Genomic DNA, 19,175 nt, shown 5'->3' with positions numbered 1-19,175 from the left:
CACTCCCTGTCTATTAAGCATCTAATTACAGAATGTGTGTTCATTTCCCAAAACACATAGACTGAGAGAAGCTCACAGAGCTGAGTTACAACCTTAATCCTGTAGCATGAAATATTAAAAAAAAATGCAATCTACGCTATCTCCAGCAAGGCCCCAGAAGGCCTTGTTCTCATCTTCGGCAAACTCTCTGGGCAGGAGCGCCAAAACCCCGCCACCTGACTCACTAATTTCCCACTGGCGGGCTCCATGCTTCAAAATTTCCATGGCTTTTGGGGTGCACTTCTTGCAAACCCATGCTTTGCTGCCATCGCTTTCTCTCTAGAAGCCAGTTGAGAAGCTATCTGAAGGAAAACACCACACAAGCTTAGTTCAGAATCAATGGTAACTCAATTGCTAGGCACAACAACTAACAACCTAATTATAAACCAAATATATCCCCTACCTGAAACAGGGTCTCCTCTCCCTATGTATTCACATCCATCGTCCCTCCAGCTGATTCTTCCACCATCCCTCTATCTGACCCGGAAGTCCCACCTACTCACCCAGTGATTGGTTTCTTTTTTTTTTTAATACTCTGAAATATTTTATTAGTTTTTTAAAGACTTTTCATTTATTTTCTCTGTGTGTCTTAGCACAGATGTGCATATTGCGGTCCAGGTTCTCTTTCTTCGTGTGGTCTCAGGTCATCAGGCTCGCTGACAAACCTTTACCTGCTAAGCCATCTCTCCAACCCCACATTCTCTGAGGTACTATAAAACAACTCTCTTATATGAAGAGTCTGTCAATGAAAAATTAACTAAAATAATTAGTTATTTTATTTTTGAGACAAGCTCTTATTACAGAGCCAGAGGTGGCCTGAAGATCAAGCCAAGATCTGATCTCTAACTCAAAAAGCCACTGCCTCTGCCTTCCAAGTGTTGGATTAAAGGCCTGAGCTGACATGTATGGCTTTGTTTTAATAGGCTTTACATAGTGGTAGATAACTGCCCTTCACATAAAACCTTACTTACTATTAGTTTGCAGTAATTCCTTGGACACATTGGAAGCACAACCTTGTGGCACAGCCTTCATATCCCCCTCTTGTTCGGGAGACACAGGCTCTTGTTTAATCTGAACCGATGAATCAGGTGCAGTACCATGGGCTTGGAAAGTACAAGTGGTTATTTGGAGAGGGGTTCCAGAGGATGGTAGAGATGCATGGGAAGGAAGTGGATCCAGAAACCCCTGGGGGTGGGAGGCAGAAAGGGTGCAGGTAGCAAAGCTGTCTCCACAGATGTCTGAGATCAGCTGGCTGTCCCTTTGTTCTTCTGCTATCAGGCTACAGGGAGCCTGGTGTGGGTGTTTAGAAGGTTTATAAGTTTCTTGCAATCCCTGTGGAATCTGTATTCTGTGAGCCCTCAGTGCACAGTTCTGTGAGTCTTCTCCACAGTTATCGGTTGCTTGAGCATGAGCAGCCTCTGAACTTCAATGTAAGCTGTCTGGAATGCCACCTGCACCTGCAGGAGCTTGTTGTCCGTGCACTGCAGAGACTTGCTCAGTTCTTCCTCTCTTAAGGAAATATGCAATAGCTGGTCAACCAGAGAACGTTCTTTCTTTCCTTTAATTTTCCTTCTTTTATTTTTTTTTTCTTTCAAGACTTGGTAGTTCAGGGGAAGTCCCATTCCCGGTGGCGCTTCACTTCTTTCTAATACTGTGACCATCAGTATCAGAGGTACAGCTGCTGTCAGTGACCGCATCTGCTAAGCTGGAGACGGCATGACCTGAAATGCATTGATGAGAGTGAGTTGCCTTCTCCAGTGGGGTAGACCTCTCCTGGCCGTGCAGGTCTCTGGCTGAATGCATGAAAGGCATTACACGATCAGATGGTTACGGTGCACTATTTTGCCGCTAGGTAGGGATGTTCCCAATGCTTTCACCTGTTCTGACAGAGGGAGTCAGAAGTGCCACTTCCTGTTCAAGATACATGGCTGCCTTCTGACTCTGGGCAGCACTCAATGCAGTACTAGGTGAAGGAAACTGCTGGGCTTCATTTATTTTGCCAGTACCTTCCCCATATAGAGTCCTTAGTAGGTGAGTCACTCCTCTTCCCAAGTAACCCTTCTTGGGGAAACTGAACTAGCATCTAAATACAAAAAGCACCAGGGCTATCCAGAGCATAATCCCAAGACCTTTTTGTATCCCTAGAACCTGGGTGGCTGCTTCCCAGTGTAATGCAGTCCTAGAGCCCAGTATGAAATAGACACATTTTTCATGGTATAATCATTGCTGAATGACCCTGTCTCTGAATTGCTCACAAGACCTTCCTGCAATGATGCTTTATTTATCTACCTTCTGCATTTTTAATCATTCCAGAATGAAACTTTTCCTCAATATCGAAACCTACAGAACTTCCCTTCTTTCTTAGCATTCCCTCTTCCATTAGATATATTATACAATTGATTCACTATCTCTAGAGTATTATTTTCACTTAAGCAGCATATTTGTTTAATATATACACACTCGCTTCCTCTACCAGGCAAAGGATGATAAATTATTCTACTTTAGTTTCCAGGTAGGCTCTCTTTATTGTCTAGTGTCTGAGTTACAAAAGGAAGGTATAAACACGGCTCCACCAAAGATCTGACCAGAGCAAAGCTTTCCCTGTCCTGCTGTGCCTCTCTGGTGTATCTGCCAGTGATTTTTTTGACTTCCCTTCACATATAGCTTTCTTTGTTCTGTAAAACTATAAAAATGCATAAACTGTTTTCCCGTTGTAACACAGAATTTGGGTAACATAAATCTGTGTTCCCCTGCCAAGGTCATGCAAAATGGCTTCAGAACAAAGTTGTTGGAGACACCTCAAAGTTATTGGGACATCTGATGACAAGGAAGAAAAACATGCTGGGTGTATTATGTTTTAAAGCATGAAGCTATGGCCTCTTATGGACCCCAGTATGAGTACCGAGACGCACCAAGGCCTGGTTCTTTGGTGCAAGCACCTTGTGATGTCATTTCTGCAACTATTCTTAGTATTTATTCTCCTTATCTATTTGCTGTTCCTTCTCTTTCTTCCTTCCTTGATTAAACCAGTATTTGGTGACCTGGCAAGATCTAGTTGGAGCCCGCTTGATATCCAGAAATTAGATGTTACCAATAATATTAAAGTGAAGGTTGTTCATGAATTCAAGAGAAATGTATGAGGCAGACACTTGCTCTGTGAAAATGGAAGTAACCTAGAGCCTTGGGCAAAGATGAGTAATTGTATGACTGTTCCCTTAGTCTTAGTTCCAATTCTGTATAATAAAAATAGGATGTTTTCATCATAGGATTGAGGATGGAATGATATACAGATATTTTCCAGAAAGTTAGCAGTGGGTTCCTTGGGATTAGGGAAGATGGTGGTGACCCCCTAGGAATTATACATGCAGAGGACTAAATATATGAAATAGGTTTTAAAAACTGGTGGTCATTTTGTCAAGTCAATGGTAATTGAGTCCAAATGATGACTAAAATTCACTAAACTTTCTAAATCACTTTCATCTTCATTTGTGAGTAAAACAGAAAAAATATGTCATTTTAATTTGTGTTTCAGAAAAGAATTGTTTCAAGGAAGTTGTTAATACATCAAAAACCAGATAATTTGAATGACTATCTTTCTGTTATAAATGTATTTATTGTACTACCCACTAATAATACTTATAATTTTGGAAATTATTAGAGGATAACAATTCATGATAGATGTGAAAGTTAAGCAATATTTTCTTGGTTAATCCTTGCCATTGGTTGAACTATTCCTATTAACAATCAAGTATGCATATAGATATGCATATTTTATGTGTGTACATATTTGATAAAAACAATTTATCAAGCCACATATGTGAAAAAATAAGTGCATATAGTTTTAATATGAAATCATTTTCTATCTCTAAAAGATTTTTATTTTTTTGTGTGTACACACATGCATGTGTGCATATATGAACTTATGTGCTTATGAATACAGGTGTCTTTGAAGGCCAGAAGAAGATGACATATTTCCCTGGAGACAGTATGACACTCAGTTTTGAGCTTTCTTAGGTGGATGCTGTGGACTAAACCCAGACACTCTTGAAGACCAGTACATATGCACTCTTAACTCATCAGCCCCCTTCTAGACTCTAAGATACTATTTAAATGGCAAGTAAAACTTAGCATTGCCATACTAACTAAAGTTTGCTATTTTGTACCATATTCAATATATACTTACCGAGTACTTGCATGTTTATGAAGTGCAATGAGACCTATAAGAATGAATTCAAGCAAATCTTTTTTTGGAAAAGAAATGTTGCGAAGCATATCGTAAATGAAACAATGAGGCCTCTGATAAATTGTATGAGATTACCAAAGTCATAATCCACATATCAAATGATGTCCAAGAAGAATGGAGGAGTGGCCCCTGATTCTGGAAAGGCTCAGTGCAGCAGTATAGGGCAATACCAGAACAGGGAAGTGGGAAGGGGGTATGGGGGAACAGGGGGAGGGAAGAGGGCTTATGGGACTTTCAGGGAGTAGGGAGCCAGGAAAGGGGAAATCATTTGAAATGTAAATAAAAATATATCGAATTAAAAAATACCCATGTAACAACCAGTCTCACAGTAAGACAGAATGTGGCTTATATCCTAGCATTCCCCTCCGATGAAACACTTCTCAAAGAGGAACAGACTTCTGGCCTTTCTCTGTGAGGTCTTTCTAGTTACAATTACAACATATTTGAATGATATCACACAGTTTGGCACTGTCTTATTGATCAACATCATGCACGTCTGATGGACCTATGCTTATCGTAGGCCATTCATTGTCTTTACATGTTATGTTCTGTTATTAAAGAATGTTTGCCTTGTTTCTGTTCTATGCTATTACAAATAAAATTTTACTTGAATCTTTGTGTGTAAATATATATATGACTTTTTGCAGAAATTATTGTAAAACACAATTACTTTGTCAGAGAGTATATTATCTTAAATAGAGTAGTTTCAAACATCAATGACATTTATTATCCCATACACTTGCCATTAGATTGGAATCGAGGAGCAATTTGGCTGTCTGTCCCTGGCTCAGTCTTTCATGGGGCTGTAGTCAAGATGGTGTTCCTTGGCTGCAATTATCTGAAGGTTTGACAGGGGTGTATGATCTGTTTCCAAGATGCATCACTCATGTAGCTATTGGCAGGAGGCCATATCTCCTTAGCACGTTGGATTCTCCACAGGCTGCTTGAGGGCCTTCATGGCATAATGACTGATTTCTTCCAGAAAAAAATCCATTCCTCAATGCCTTTAATGACTTGAATTGGGGATTCATACAAAATCTGATTACTTATGAAAATCATTTCTGTTTATTGAATGATGGTACAATAATACTTCATAAATCTTATGAGGGAGAGGTCCTGGATCCATCAAGATGGCCAGTTTACTAAGAAGGTACACATATATCTGCTTTTATGATTGTTTGCCACTGTGTTCACACTGGTCACCTGGATGAGTAAGTTCGATTTCTTTGCATCTCACCTGAGGCTTGATTGTGTTACGTGTTTTATTTCAGCTTCTTGTCTGGTGAGTGATGATACCTACTTCTGGCTTCAATGTGGTTTTTTTCCTGAATATTGTAAATATTTTATATAGATTTATGGCTATTTGAATACTCTCTTTTGACCTGTTAAAGTTTCTCCCTGTTTTAATGGACTTTACTGTTTTTTATGTTGAACTGCCGACATGAAAAAAAATCTTGAATCTAATTGTGTATAAGATGGATGTGGTAAAGATGACTTTGCCTATCCTGCTATTTGTCTTTTTAATACAAATGGGATATTTTGCTCAAGGAAGGTTCTTGAGTTTAATTCATCTCATTCTATCTGTCATTATCCTTGCATTAAGTACTTTTAAATATCTGTGTAAAAATTATTATTTCTTCCCATGATCATGAAAATATTCCACTGTTACTGGTGTAAATTTCAGTACTTCATGAGCCACATACTAAGATATAAACTTCCCAATCATACTTTTCAAAAACTAAGTATGGAATAGGGTAATATGTGATGAGTATTTTTGTGGTTTGGAACAACACATGTTTACTAGGAATTCCACCTGTGGTTTTCAGGAGATTGATTTTGACCCATTTATCTATTTGATTATCTTGATACTCACATTTCATTGTCCTGACTGCTGTTTTATAAGTCTTGGTATCCACTGGTATCTTTTTTGTGTGTATTTGATTGTTTGTCTGTTATTTTTGGTTGTTACTTTTTTAATATTTTTCAATCTTTCAGAAGATTTGCATTTATTAAAATACATTCCATATTCAAGATATGTGATGCTTATGCATTCATTTAAAATGTTGGTTGTCAAACAAACTTATATGTGCCATGTCCAAATTTCAAGCCTAGCTTTGGTCACATCATTTCTGAACTTACTTAACTTGGAGCCATCTAGAATCTCACAGAAAGCAAAAACTTAAGGAAGGAAGTTAACATCCAGGATCACATTAAAAAAAAAACAATATCAAAAGCCAAGACAGAATGCAACCGGACAAATCTCTAATGACTACATAAAAGCAAAAGGATGGGAAAAAAATTGAAGTACGTGGGACAAGGAAATAAGCCGATATTGTTAGTCTAATGTCTGGCAAATAGACTTTGTTAATTAACTAGTTAATCAGAAGTGAAAAGGAACACTAAAGAAAGGAACAATTAATCAGGAAGACACTGCAATCCAAAACAAATATGCATCAAACTCTCATGCACCCAATTTCACTAATAGTCTAGTGTTTCATATTAGATTTAAAGAGATAACTTAATTCCAATTCAGTAACATTAGGCAATTTCAATACTGTACTTTCCTAATATACAGATATTCTAGAAAAAAATACAGAGAAGCATCAGAAATAATGACATCAAACATCAAATATATATAACAAATATACAGAATAGCTTACCAAATAAGAAAGAATTCTACACAGCAACTCATGGACAGAAAGATCACTAAAATAGACCACATGCTGGGACATAAAACCAATCTTAAGAAGTACAAAAAAACCACAAATTAACTCCAATATATCCTATCTGACCACAATGCAATGAACCTTAAAATTAACAGCAAATGAATTTTTGTTAATGACACAAACTCATGTAGATTAAGCAACTCATTACTGAATGATGAACAGGTCAAAGAAGAAAAACAGAAAGAAAACAAAGAAATAATGAAATGAAAGAAAGAGAGAGAGAAAGAGAGAAAGGATGAAAGAAAGGAGGAAAGGAAGGAGGGAAGGAGGGAGGAATGGAGGGAGGAATTGACAGAGGGAGAGAAGGAGGGAAGGAATGAAGCAAGGAAGGGAGCAAGGCTGGAATAAACCAAACATGAAAACACAACATGACAAAAGCTCAATAAATCTAAAGTTGTTTAGATATCGATCTGAATATTTGCATTTTTAGACACCTCCATATAATTAACAGAATAGCAAGATGATATTCAGTGAGTCTAGAGGAATATTAAAACAGAAACTAATTGGTTTGAGCAACCTGATAGATAATGGAAAATCATTGCATGCGCTGTGGAACATAATGTTTGAAAATGTTCTCTGGCTCTGGCCTGCACCAAGAGTGCTACGGATTATAAAGTGAGTCAAAAGGCAGCATGCCAAGTGGTGGCCAAACATTGCGAATTCTACTAAACATGTAACAAGGGATTTTAATACTTACATTATGCTGGCAGGCTTGATATATATAAAAAGGATACATACCCACAAAGTAAATAAATTTCAAACAAGCAGTAAACAATGTTGAGGAACTTAATTGCACAGGCAAAAAGAAAACCAGGAGACACAGCAAGAATATTGGAAGTGTACTTCACAAAAATGTCAACCACCTTCTTAATCAGAGAAATGCAAATTACACCACAGTGAATTATCATGATAATGAGTCTGATGAAACATAAAAGCAGAATATTTACCAAGTGTTAGGACTAACAGGGATATTTTACACTGTTGGCTTCAGTGTAAGAATCAAAAATGACTCATGGAAAGTGGAAATGCTTTTTTAAATTAAAAAGGAACCACTTTTCATTCCTTGGGATATCCTGAAGGAACACTTGGTTCTTATGTCCGTTAGAAAACCTCATCCACAGACATGGCAACAAGGGCTAGGAATAGCTGATGAATACAAATAGAACTCCATGGTGTGTGTGTGTGTGTGTGTGTGTGTGTGTGTGTTGTTATTGTTGTTGTTGCTGCTGCTGCTGTGAGTAGGAATTTGAGAGGGTATCTGGAAGGAGTCAGGGGAGAGCAAAGAATATGATCAAAATATATAAAAGTTTCAAACAATAAACTAAAACACTTAAAAATAATGCTAGTGAAAGCCAACACATTTCTTACAGACCAGTGGCTTCTCTCGCTAGTCATTCCTTCCCAAATTAAATAATGGGTGAAAGTTAGACCTGAAATCATCTTTCAAGGCAAGGGAAAATAAATGTTGAGTAACCCAGTGCCCTTTATTTAATTAGTATTATTTGCAGTGGCGGGGTTGACTTGCTGATTCATCTTCATGACCAGAGAACTTGTGCTGCCTGGGGGATCTGGATATACTGTCATTCTCCTATACTGATTTTGCAAAGGGCATTGAAATAGAAATGGAGTATCTCCATGTTCTGTTCTGAAACTTCATAGTTGTTTTGTGTGTCCTCGCATAAATTTACTTTTTAAAAAAATCCATAATTTATTGCTCCAGTGCAAAATAAAAAATGCAGACTTCATGCTCAAAACTTTTCAAGGAAGCAGCTGCAAAGTGTATTGAAGCAAGAGCTTTCTTAGGGTTTCAGGCAGCTGCACGAGTTGCATGCTCATGTCCCTGACCTTTCCATTTATGGTCTGTGTGTGCTCTTTATTCACAAACCAGAAAGCTAGAAGTTATCTACTCTCCACAACAGGGTCCATGGCTATCAAATTCCACACTGCATTTTAACAAAAATATATAGGATTAATGTTCAGTTTGCCTGGAGAAACCATTAGAAATATTTTCTCACCACTGTTAGTATGGGGATTATTCCCTATAGTGTCCCCAAACTGATATCTCCAAAGATCAGTTTCATGGAAGTTGGTTAACACATCTTTATACATATAAAACATCTTCATTAATTAGGACAGAGAAAGAATGTACAAGGAAGGGGTAGCCTATAGAAACATATTTGAAAGGAAGATGAGAGTCTGATCTTATGGGACATGTTACATTAGAGTAGTAAGGGCTGGAAGAATCATGAAAACTTGGCTGAAAAAGACTTTACACCAGACATATTCAGCATTAAATGTGAATAGCAATAAATAGCAGAAAGAGTAAACCTGGTATTATTGTGATTTTTTTCAATGACACCTATGAACAATATGAAGCAATGCCATAGCTCTGAAGTTAATGCTGTTTAAAAGACATTTGGGCAAGGAACCAAGTTAAATAAAATGACATTTTTACACAATGACAATTGTCTGTCTCTTTTGCTGTCTCAATGAGCTACACTCATTGTCCACTTTAATTTTATTTGTTATCTAAGAGATAGGAAAGTCTTTTTTAAAATTTTTTGAAAAGGCTATCTTTTTTCCATTGGATGTTTTCAGCCTCTTTGTCGAGGATCAAGTGGCCATAGGTGTGTGGGTTCATTTCTGAATCTTCAATCCTATTCCATTGATCCACCTGCCTGTCACTGTACCAATACCATGCAGTTTTTAACACTATTGTTGGTAATATTGCTTGAGGTCAGGGATACTGATTCCCCCAGAATTTCTTTTGTTGTTGAGAACAGTTTTAGCTATTTAGCTGGGTTTTGTGTTATTCCAGATGAATCTGAGAATTGCTCTTTTTTTTTATTCGATATAATTTATTTACATTTCAAATGATTTCCCTTTTCTAGCCCCCCCACTCCCCGAAAGTCCCGTAAGCCCCCTTCTCTTCCCCTGTCCTCCCACCCACCCCTTCCCACTTCCCCGTTCTGGTTTTGCCGAATACTGTTTCACTGAGTCTTTCCAGAACCAGGGGCCACTCATTTGATGTGTGGATTATGTTTTGGGTATTCCAGTTTTCTAGGTTAATATCCACTTATTAGTGAGTGCATACCATGATTCACCTTTTGAGTCTGGGTTACCTCACTTAGTATGATATTCTCTAGCTCCATCCATTTGCCTAAGAATTTCATGAATTCATTGTTTCTAATGGCTGAATAGCACTCCATTGTGTAGATATACCACATTTTTTGCATCCACTCTTCTGTTGAGGGATACCTGGGTTCTTTCCAACATCTGGCAATTATAAATAGGGCTGCTATGAACATAGTAGAACATGTATCCTTATTACATGGTGGGGAGTCTTCTGGGTATATGCCCAGGAGTGGTATAGCAGGATCTTCTGGAAGTGAGGTGCCCAGTTTTCGGAGGAACCGCCAGACTGCTTTCCAGAGTGGTTGTACCAATTTGCAACCCCACCAGCAGTGGAGGAGTGTTCCTCTTTCTCCACACCCTCTCCAACATCTGCTGTCTCCTGAATTTTTAATCTTAGCCATTCTGACTGGTAGAATTGCTCTTTTTAACTCTATGAAGAATTGAGTTGGGATTTTGATGGGTATTGCGTTGAATTTGTATATGGCTTTTGGCAAAATGTCCATTTTAACTATATTTATCCTGCTGATCCATGAGCATGGGAGGTTTTTCCATTTTGGGGGGTCTTCTTCCATTTCCTTCTTCATAGTCTTGAAGTTCTTGCCATACAGGTCTTTCACATGTTTGGTAAGAGTCACTCCAAGGTACTTTATACTATTTGTGGCTATTGTGAAGAGTGTCAGTTCCCTAATTTCTTTCTCAGCCTCCTTTGAGTATAGAAAGGCTACTGATTTGCTTGAGTTGATTTTATAACCAGCCACTTTGCTGAAGTTGTTTATCAGCTATAGGAGTTCTCTAGTGGAGTTTTTTGGGTTGCTAAGGTAGACTATCATATCATCCATAAATAATGATAGTTTGACTTCTTCCTTTCCAATTTGTATCTCTTTGACCTCCTTATATTGTCTAATTGCCCAAGCTAGTACCTCAAGTACAATATTGAAAAGATAAGGAGAAAGGGGGCAGCCCTGTCTAGTCTCTGATTTTAGTAGGATTGCTTCAAGTTTCTCTCCATTTAGTTTGATGCTGGCTACCTGTTTGCTGTATATTGCTTTTACTATGTTTAGGTATGGGCCTTGAATTCCTATTCTTTCCAAGACTTTAAGCATGAAAGGATGCTGAATTTTGTCAAATGCTTTTCAGCATCCAATGAAATGACCATGTGTTTTTTTTTCTTTGAGTTTGTTTATGTAGTGGATTGCATTGATGGATTTCCATATATTGAACCAACCCTGCATCCCTGGAATGAAGCCTACTTGATCATGGTGGATGACCATTTTTATGTGTTCTTGGATTCAGTTGGCAGGAATTGTTGAGTATTTTTGCATCGATGTTCATCCTCAAAAAAGGGGCTGAAAACATCCAATGGAAAAAAGATAGCCTTTTCAATAAATGGTGCTGGTTCACCTGGAGGTCAGCATGCAGAAGAATGCGAATTGATCCATCCTTGTCTCCTTGTACTAAGCTCAACTCCAAATGGATCAAGGATCGTATCGTGATCTGCCCAGCTCCTAAAAAAAAAGAAAAAAAAAAAAGAAAAAAAAAGCCAGACACTCTGAAGCTAATAGAAAAGAAACTGGGGAAGACCCTTGAGGACATTGGTACAGGGGGAAAGTTCCTGAACAGAACACCAATAGCGTATGCTCTAAGAGCAAGAATTGACAAATGGGACCTCATAAAATTGCAAAGTTTCTGTAAAGCAAAGGACACCATCAAAAGGACAAATCGGCAACCAACAAATTGGGAAAAGATCTTCACCAACCCTACATCAGATAGAGGGCTAATATCCAATATATACAAAGAACTCAAGAAGTTAGACACCAGAAAACCAAATAACCCTATTAAAAATGGGGTACAGGGTTAAACAAAGAATTCTCACCTGAAGAACTTCGGATGGCGGAGAAACATCTTAAAAAATGCTCAACTTCATTAGTCATCAGAGAAATGCAAATCAAAACAACCCTGAGATTTCACCTTACACCAGTCAGAGTGGCTAAGATTAAAAACTCAGGAGACAGCAGGTGTTGGCGAGGATGTGGAGAAAGAGGAAAATTCCTCCACTGCTGGTGGGGTTGCAAATTGGTCCAACCACTCTAGAAATCAGTCTGGTGGTTCCTCAGAAAACTGGGCAAGTCACTTCCGAAAGATCCTGCTATACCACTCCTGGGCATATACCCAGAGGATTCCCCAGCATGTAATAAGGATATATGCTCCACTATGTTCATAGCAGCCCTATTTATAATAGCCAGAAGCTGGAAAGAACCCAGGTATCCCTCAACAGAAAATGGAGGCAAAAAATGTGGTATATATACACAATGGAGTACTATTCAGTCATTAGAAACAATGAATTCATGAAATTCTTAGGCAAATGGATGGAGCTAGAGAACATCATACTAAGTGAGGTAACCCAGTCTCAAAAATCAATCATGGTATGCACTCACTAATAAGTGGATATTAGCCTGGAAAACTGTAATACCCAAAACATAATCCACATATCAAATGAGGTACAAGAAGAACGGAGGAGTGGCCCCTGGTTCTGGAAAGACTCAATGTAGCAGTATAAGGCAAAACCAGAACGGGGAAGTGGGAAGGGGTGGGTGGGAGAACAGGGCTAGGGAAGGGGCTTATGTGACTTTCGGGGAGTGGGGTACCAGAAAAGAAGAAATCATTTGAAATGTAAATAAAAAAATATATTGAATAAAAAAATAAACCCTTTCCTCCCCCCAAAAATATTTTTTTTAAATTTTTGATGCTTTGAGTGTTTTATATCATGTAGCCCAGTCCTGCACTTCTCTCATTCCCCTCATATCTGCCTTTCACTGTTATAGCCTCCTTCCCCAAACAAAACATACACACAAACAAAAATAGAAAAACATCTCACCATGGAAGCTGTAGTAAGTTACAGTGTGCCCAGAGTGTCCACAAGTCTCTGTCTTCCTCCTCCCTCCCTCCAACTGCAAGGTGCTAGGCAAGACTCAGTATACCTATGGTCCCCCTGTCCTGTGGAACAGAGAGGAGATCTGTCCCACATGTTAAGAGATGGCATTGTCCATTGCAGCTAAGCCCTCCCACATCAATAATTAATCAAGAAAATGCCCTACAGAAATGACCACATGGAAATTTAATGGGGGCAATATCTTGTGTAGGTTTCCTCTGTCCAGATAAGTGTACTTTGTGTCAAATTGGCAAAAGTTACCAGAACAGTTACTAAAGTCAAATTCACTGGTTCTCAACCTTCCTAATGTTGCAACCCTTTGATATAGTTCCTCATGTTGTGGTGACCCCCATCTACCAGGAACCCACCTGGCCTGGAATCAGTTATAATTAAACACAGAGTTGGATACAGAGGCAGCTTTAAATACAATTTCTCTCTGGCCTTCTATCTTTCTAACTATGAATACTTGTTGATAATTCCTAAAACATCCTAAAAACCTTCTCGCTCATTCTGAGGGTTAAAAATCACTGTCTTGGTCAATTAACACCTGTAGCCTAACAGCAGGAAGATTACATAAAGGATTAATAGCTAGGGCTCTTTTCTCTCTTGACCAGAATTTTCTGACTCTTGCTTGTCAGCCTGGAGCAATAAACTTTTATTGAACCAGGAGAAAGCAGTCCTTCTTGCAGAAGGAAAAACTGTTACACTAGAAAATATGTACAAACTCACATACATTCATATATAAATTAATGTATAAATACTCATATACTTACATGCAAACCAGTTGGGTCCAACTACACACTTATCTCAGATACTTACACATATCCATACTTACATGTGCACATGGAACAAAAGCCCATGTTCCAGTGCAGAAAGAACTCACTCCTTCTGGATGAAAATTGAACTCCAATCTTACTGCATAGACAAAGAAAAAGCTTCTACCCTTTTATTGCTAAATGAATTAAATCCAAGTATATAAGAAAGAAAGCTGTGTCCTGTTTAGTAAAACTAAGCTTGCCTTGCAGTTATTAAAAGACCTAAAACATCCCATTGGTAGGCGAAGCCGGCCTGCCCTTTCTGCTCTCTCTGCAGCTTTTTTTGTCCCTCTTTCTCACTGTATTCTGTGTATTGCTCTCTTAATTTCTAAATTCATTTTTTAATTTATAAGTTATTCTCCTCTGCTGTCCTTTTCTTTCCTCCTCCAAATCTTTGCTTCTCCTCCTCTAATCTTGCTTTCTCCTCCTGCTCTGATGTAATAATGTCCTACAATGTCATTGTTGCCAGTTTGTTGGTTTTTGGGTTTTTTTTTTTCACCATTTTTTGGGGGGGGGGAAGGTAATATATCACACGGTTTTTCCAAGCATCCTTCATATATATGTAAAAGTTCACTAAAAGTTCAAACATGAATTCAAAAAAAGTTCACAACAGAGACGTTTACATATGTCTCCATTAAGCCTAGACATTTATTATCTGTCACTAGCTCAATAGGGTCATTGAAAGATAAAATTCCATACTTTTTGTGGCTAAGTTATTTCTGAAGTTTTGTATAGATAAACTGAGCAAATAACTTATCTTCTGCCCTTAAACCTACAATAAGTTCTTCCCTTTTTGTACCCTTTGGTTAACTGTTTTACAACCTCTTGGAATGTGTTTTAAGTTGTAAATGCCTGTTTTCTATCTCAGAAGCAATTAACATGTTACACTTGAAAGTGGCAGTGTTCTCATTGCAGTTTTAATATCAGAAAGGACTTAATAGTAGTTCTATTATCAAGGGCTTAATAATTGCTAGGATAATTTTAAGAATTCTAGTGGAATCATTATTAAGAATTAAGAAATCTATTTGTTTATATAGCATCACTACAAGATAGTATGATAGTATATCTTAGTTGTTCTGCAGGAGTCTGCTCAAAAGAGTGGGCAACAGAAATGAACCAACACACCTATGGTCACTTGGTCTTCAACAAAGGAGCTGAAAGCATCCAGTGGAAAAAAGATAGTCTTTTCAACAAATGGTGCTGGTTCAACTGGAGGTCAGCATGCAGAAGAATGCGCATCGATCCATTCTTATCTCCTTGTACCAAGCTCAACTCCAAATGGATCAAGGACCACCACATAAAACCTGACACACTGAAACTAATCGAAAAGAAACTGGGTAAGACCCTGGAGGACATGGGCACAGGGGAAAAGTTCTTGAATAGAACACCAATAGCTTATGCTCTAAGATCAAGAATTGACAAATGGGACCTCATAAAACTACAAAGTTTCTGTAAGGCAAAGGACACCGTCAAAAGGACAAAATGCCAACCAACAGACTGGGAAAGGATCTTCACCAACCCTAAATCCGACAGAGGGCTAATATCTAATATATACAAAGAACTCAAGAAAGTAGAACCCAGAGAAACAAATAACTCCATTAAAAAGTGGGGTACGGAGCTAAACAAAGACTTTTCACATGAAGAACTTCGGAGAGCTGAGAAACACCTTAAGAAATGTTCAACATCATTAATCATTAGGGAAATGCAAATCAAAACAACCCTGAGATTTCACCTCACACCAGTCAGAATGGCTAAGGTCAAAAACTCAGGAGACAGCAGGTGTTGATGAGAATGTGGAGAAAGAGGAACATTCCTCCACTGCTGGTGGGATTGCAATATGGTGCAACCACTTTGGAAATCAGTCTGGCGGTTCCTCAGAAAACTGGGCATGTCACTTCCTGAGGACCCTGTTATATATAACATATATCCAGAGGATTCTTCAGCATGCAATAAGGACACATGCTCCACTATGTTCATAGCAGCCCTATTTGTAGTAGCCAGAAGCTGGAAAGAACCTAGATGAACTTGAACGGAGGAATGGATACAAAAAATGTGGTATATTTACACAATGGAGTACTATTCAGCCATTAGAAACAATGAATTCATGAAATTCTTAGACAAATGGATGGAGCTGGAGAACATCATACTAAGTGAGGTAACCCAGTCTCAAAAGATCAATCATGGTATGCACTCACTGATAAGTGGATATTAGCCTAGAAACTTTGAATACCCAGGACATAATCCACAAATTAAATTAAATGATGTCCAAAAAGAATGGAGGAGTGGCCCCTGGTTCTGGAAAGACTCAGTGCAAGAGTATAGGTGAATTCCAGAACAGGGAAATGGGAAGGGGTGGATGGAAGAACAGGGGGACAGAAGAGGGCTTATGGGACTTGCGGGGAGTGGGGACCCAGAAAAGGGGAAATCATTTGAAATGTATATAAAAATATATCAATAATAAAAAAAGAGTGGGCAAATACCTACTGACTGATTATATATATATATACATATATATATATATGTATATATACATACATATACAGGAAGAGCATAATAATAGAATGAATCTCTTCTAAAATGTAGTCCTTTTGGCATAACATAGAAGCACACATCCATCATGACTTTATAGACCACAGTAAAACTGGGTCAGGACGATCACCTGCCAGTTTTTAGCTTCTGCCAGATGCCTTTTGGCACTCAACCATAAAACTATTTTGTTGATACTTCGTAACTACAATTTTGCTAATCTTATAATTATAACATAAATATCTAATATGGAGAATATATGATATGTGACTGCTCTCAGGGTTGTAACCCACAGGATGAAAACCACTGGTCTAATTCAACATGAAAAGATGTCATAAATTTTTTATCTAATGTCCAGGAAAGAGCAATGTTTAGTAAAACTACATCGAGGATTGGAGACAGTCCCTCATATGGACATCTGAAGCAGAAAGTATTTTTCATGAGTAATTGATCTGTTTCATACTGGAGCACTATTGCTTGTGTGGTTTTGTGCCTTCTTCACATTTCTGAAAGTCTTCTTAAGGCTGGCTTGAGTTGTATATTCCAGGTCAGGTCCAGTGTGAAGTAAGGCCATGCCCTAGCCTGCCATGCATGCTGCTGAAGATAGCTTCCTGGTTCTAACAGGTCATTTCCAAGCACTGTGTCCCTGACCTTTCTATCAGCCACAGGAGGCTTCTCACATAGTCCATGACTAAACAATCTTCACCCTCAGTATAGTAGTGGCTATTCCTGGTTGTCAACTTGACTATATCTGGAATAAACTACAATCCAGAATTGGAAGGCTCACCTATGATCCTAATCTAGAGGTTCAGAGCTACAAGTTTCTGACCTGGATCTTGGCATGGAGATCTTGAAGCATAGTGGCTATGAATTCCAGAAGATTAAGACAAGGAGATCTCTGAGTTCAAGATCATTTGGCATCTGGAATTAAAGGTCCAATGGCACACAACCTTAATCTGGGCCACACCCTCTGCTGGAGACCTACATAAAAACATTGGAAGAAGGAAGACTCACTCTTCTTTGCCTGCTTGCCTTATGGGACTGAGCAACTGCTAGATCCTTGGACTGCCATCCATAGCTGCTGCTGACACTTGGTGGGGAGTTGGACTACAGACTGTAAGTCATCGAAAAATTCGCTAACTGTATGGAGACTACCCATACGTTCTGTGACTCTAGAGAACCCTGACAAAAATACAGTATACAATTTTATTTTACATATATGTTTTGCCTGGATAAGTGTGTGTGTGTGTGTGTGTGTGTGTGTGTGTGTGTGTGTGTGTGTGTGTGTGTACACCAATTAGGGACCTGTAGAGGCCAGAAAATGGTTTCATAGTCTTTGTAACTAGGATTACAGACAGCTGTGAGTCACTAGGTGGTTGCTAGTTATAGAAACCAAATCCTTTGGAAGAGCAACCAGTAATCTGAACTGCTGAAGCAACTTCTCCATATATATATATATATATATTCCATATATATGAGTATATCTCCAATATATCATATATTCCATATATATGATATATTGTTTTAGGCATTGACATTTACCTCTCTCAGTCTTAGCAGCCTGAGACTGAGAGAGATAAATGTCAATGCTTAAAACAATTTTGATCTGTTGTATTATTGTTTCTTTGTGTATGTTGTCTGTGAATTGTTGTCCAGATGCTAAGCTCTTAACAGGCTCACAGTACAGTATAGTATTTGGCTTTGTGAAATTCCTCTCCTTCCCTAGAAAGTCCATCTAAACAGAAATCTTAACATACCTCTCTTTGAGTGACCTAAGACGGTCTGATTATCTGCTCAGCACAGATATGTCTCATGTTCTTTTGGGTTGCATCATCACTTTTGGAACACAATATGGACCGTAAGTTCTTTTGGTTAACAACAGTGCTTTTCTTGGTACAGAGATAATGTCCAGCCATGGAACTCAGCAAAACCCTAAAAGCTCTTTTCCAGTTCTGAGTATCTTCTGAATTGATCTCTTTCCTAATTCTTTGTGAACACAGAAATTTCCAGACCATTAGACTAGACAATAAATACTGCCTTTCTCATTCTCTGATGCCTTAGTAATGCCTTTCACACTTTCATTTCTTTCTAGTTTCTGACATTCATTTGGTCTTAGTCAGTGGTAATGATGTTTTCTGGTGGCTGGTATGAGCCAATTCTATGGGTATTGATTTAGTTGGTATTGCCTCAGAATATGTAGCCTTTGCCTCAAAACAAATGAGAAGCTATGCATCTTGGTTTCTCTGTTGGATCCTTGGACTGTTATCATTAACTTCCATGTATCATGTCCTCGCATACTAATCTGTGAGAGGATCTTTCACACCTCACTTAAAACTGTTCTCCAGTTGAGAGGGTTCAGATGCAGAGTGTTCTCTTTGTTCTCATAGCTTTCTGTTCTTAGTCATTCTTAAGGCCCATGCTTGCATGGCGAATGATGAGTCTTTCTCTTCCTATGTACTAAAGATCTGAGCAGAGGGCTATCTTCATCACTGCTACCTCACGGCAACATCATTGTCCAACTATTATGGGTTCTCATTTTCTGTATTACATTACCTTTAACTTTTGTATATTCTCCTTTGTTTTATCCATTATAGTTACCTGTTTTATCTTGCTTACAAATAGAACCTCCTTATATCTATGAGTGTAAAAAGTAGTTCCTGACAAAAATCGTTTTCCTAACATTAAATCTCGTCACTACATTTTTAAACATGAAGTCTTTTACTGGATGGGAAACATTTAATTTTATATAATTTATTTAATTA

At 38.3% G+C, this 19,175-nt stretch overlaps 1 pseudogene; it reads right to left on the bottom strand.

Annotated features, from left to right (window-relative positions):
* Nucleotides 1–1,002: 1,002 nt before the first annotated feature.
* Nucleotides 1,003–4,311, bottom strand: LOC127665660 (zinc finger protein 106-like; annotated as a pseudogene).
* Nucleotides 4,312–19,175: the final 14,864 nt, after the last annotated feature.

Source organism: Apodemus sylvaticus, chromosome 15 (genome assembly GCF_947179515.1).
Source record: "Apodemus sylvaticus chromosome 15, mApoSyl1.1, whole genome shotgun sequence".
NCBI classification, from domain to species: Eukaryota; Metazoa; Chordata; class Mammalia; order Rodentia; family Muridae; genus Apodemus; species Apodemus sylvaticus.
This window is presented reverse-complemented; position numbering and strand designations above follow the sequence as displayed.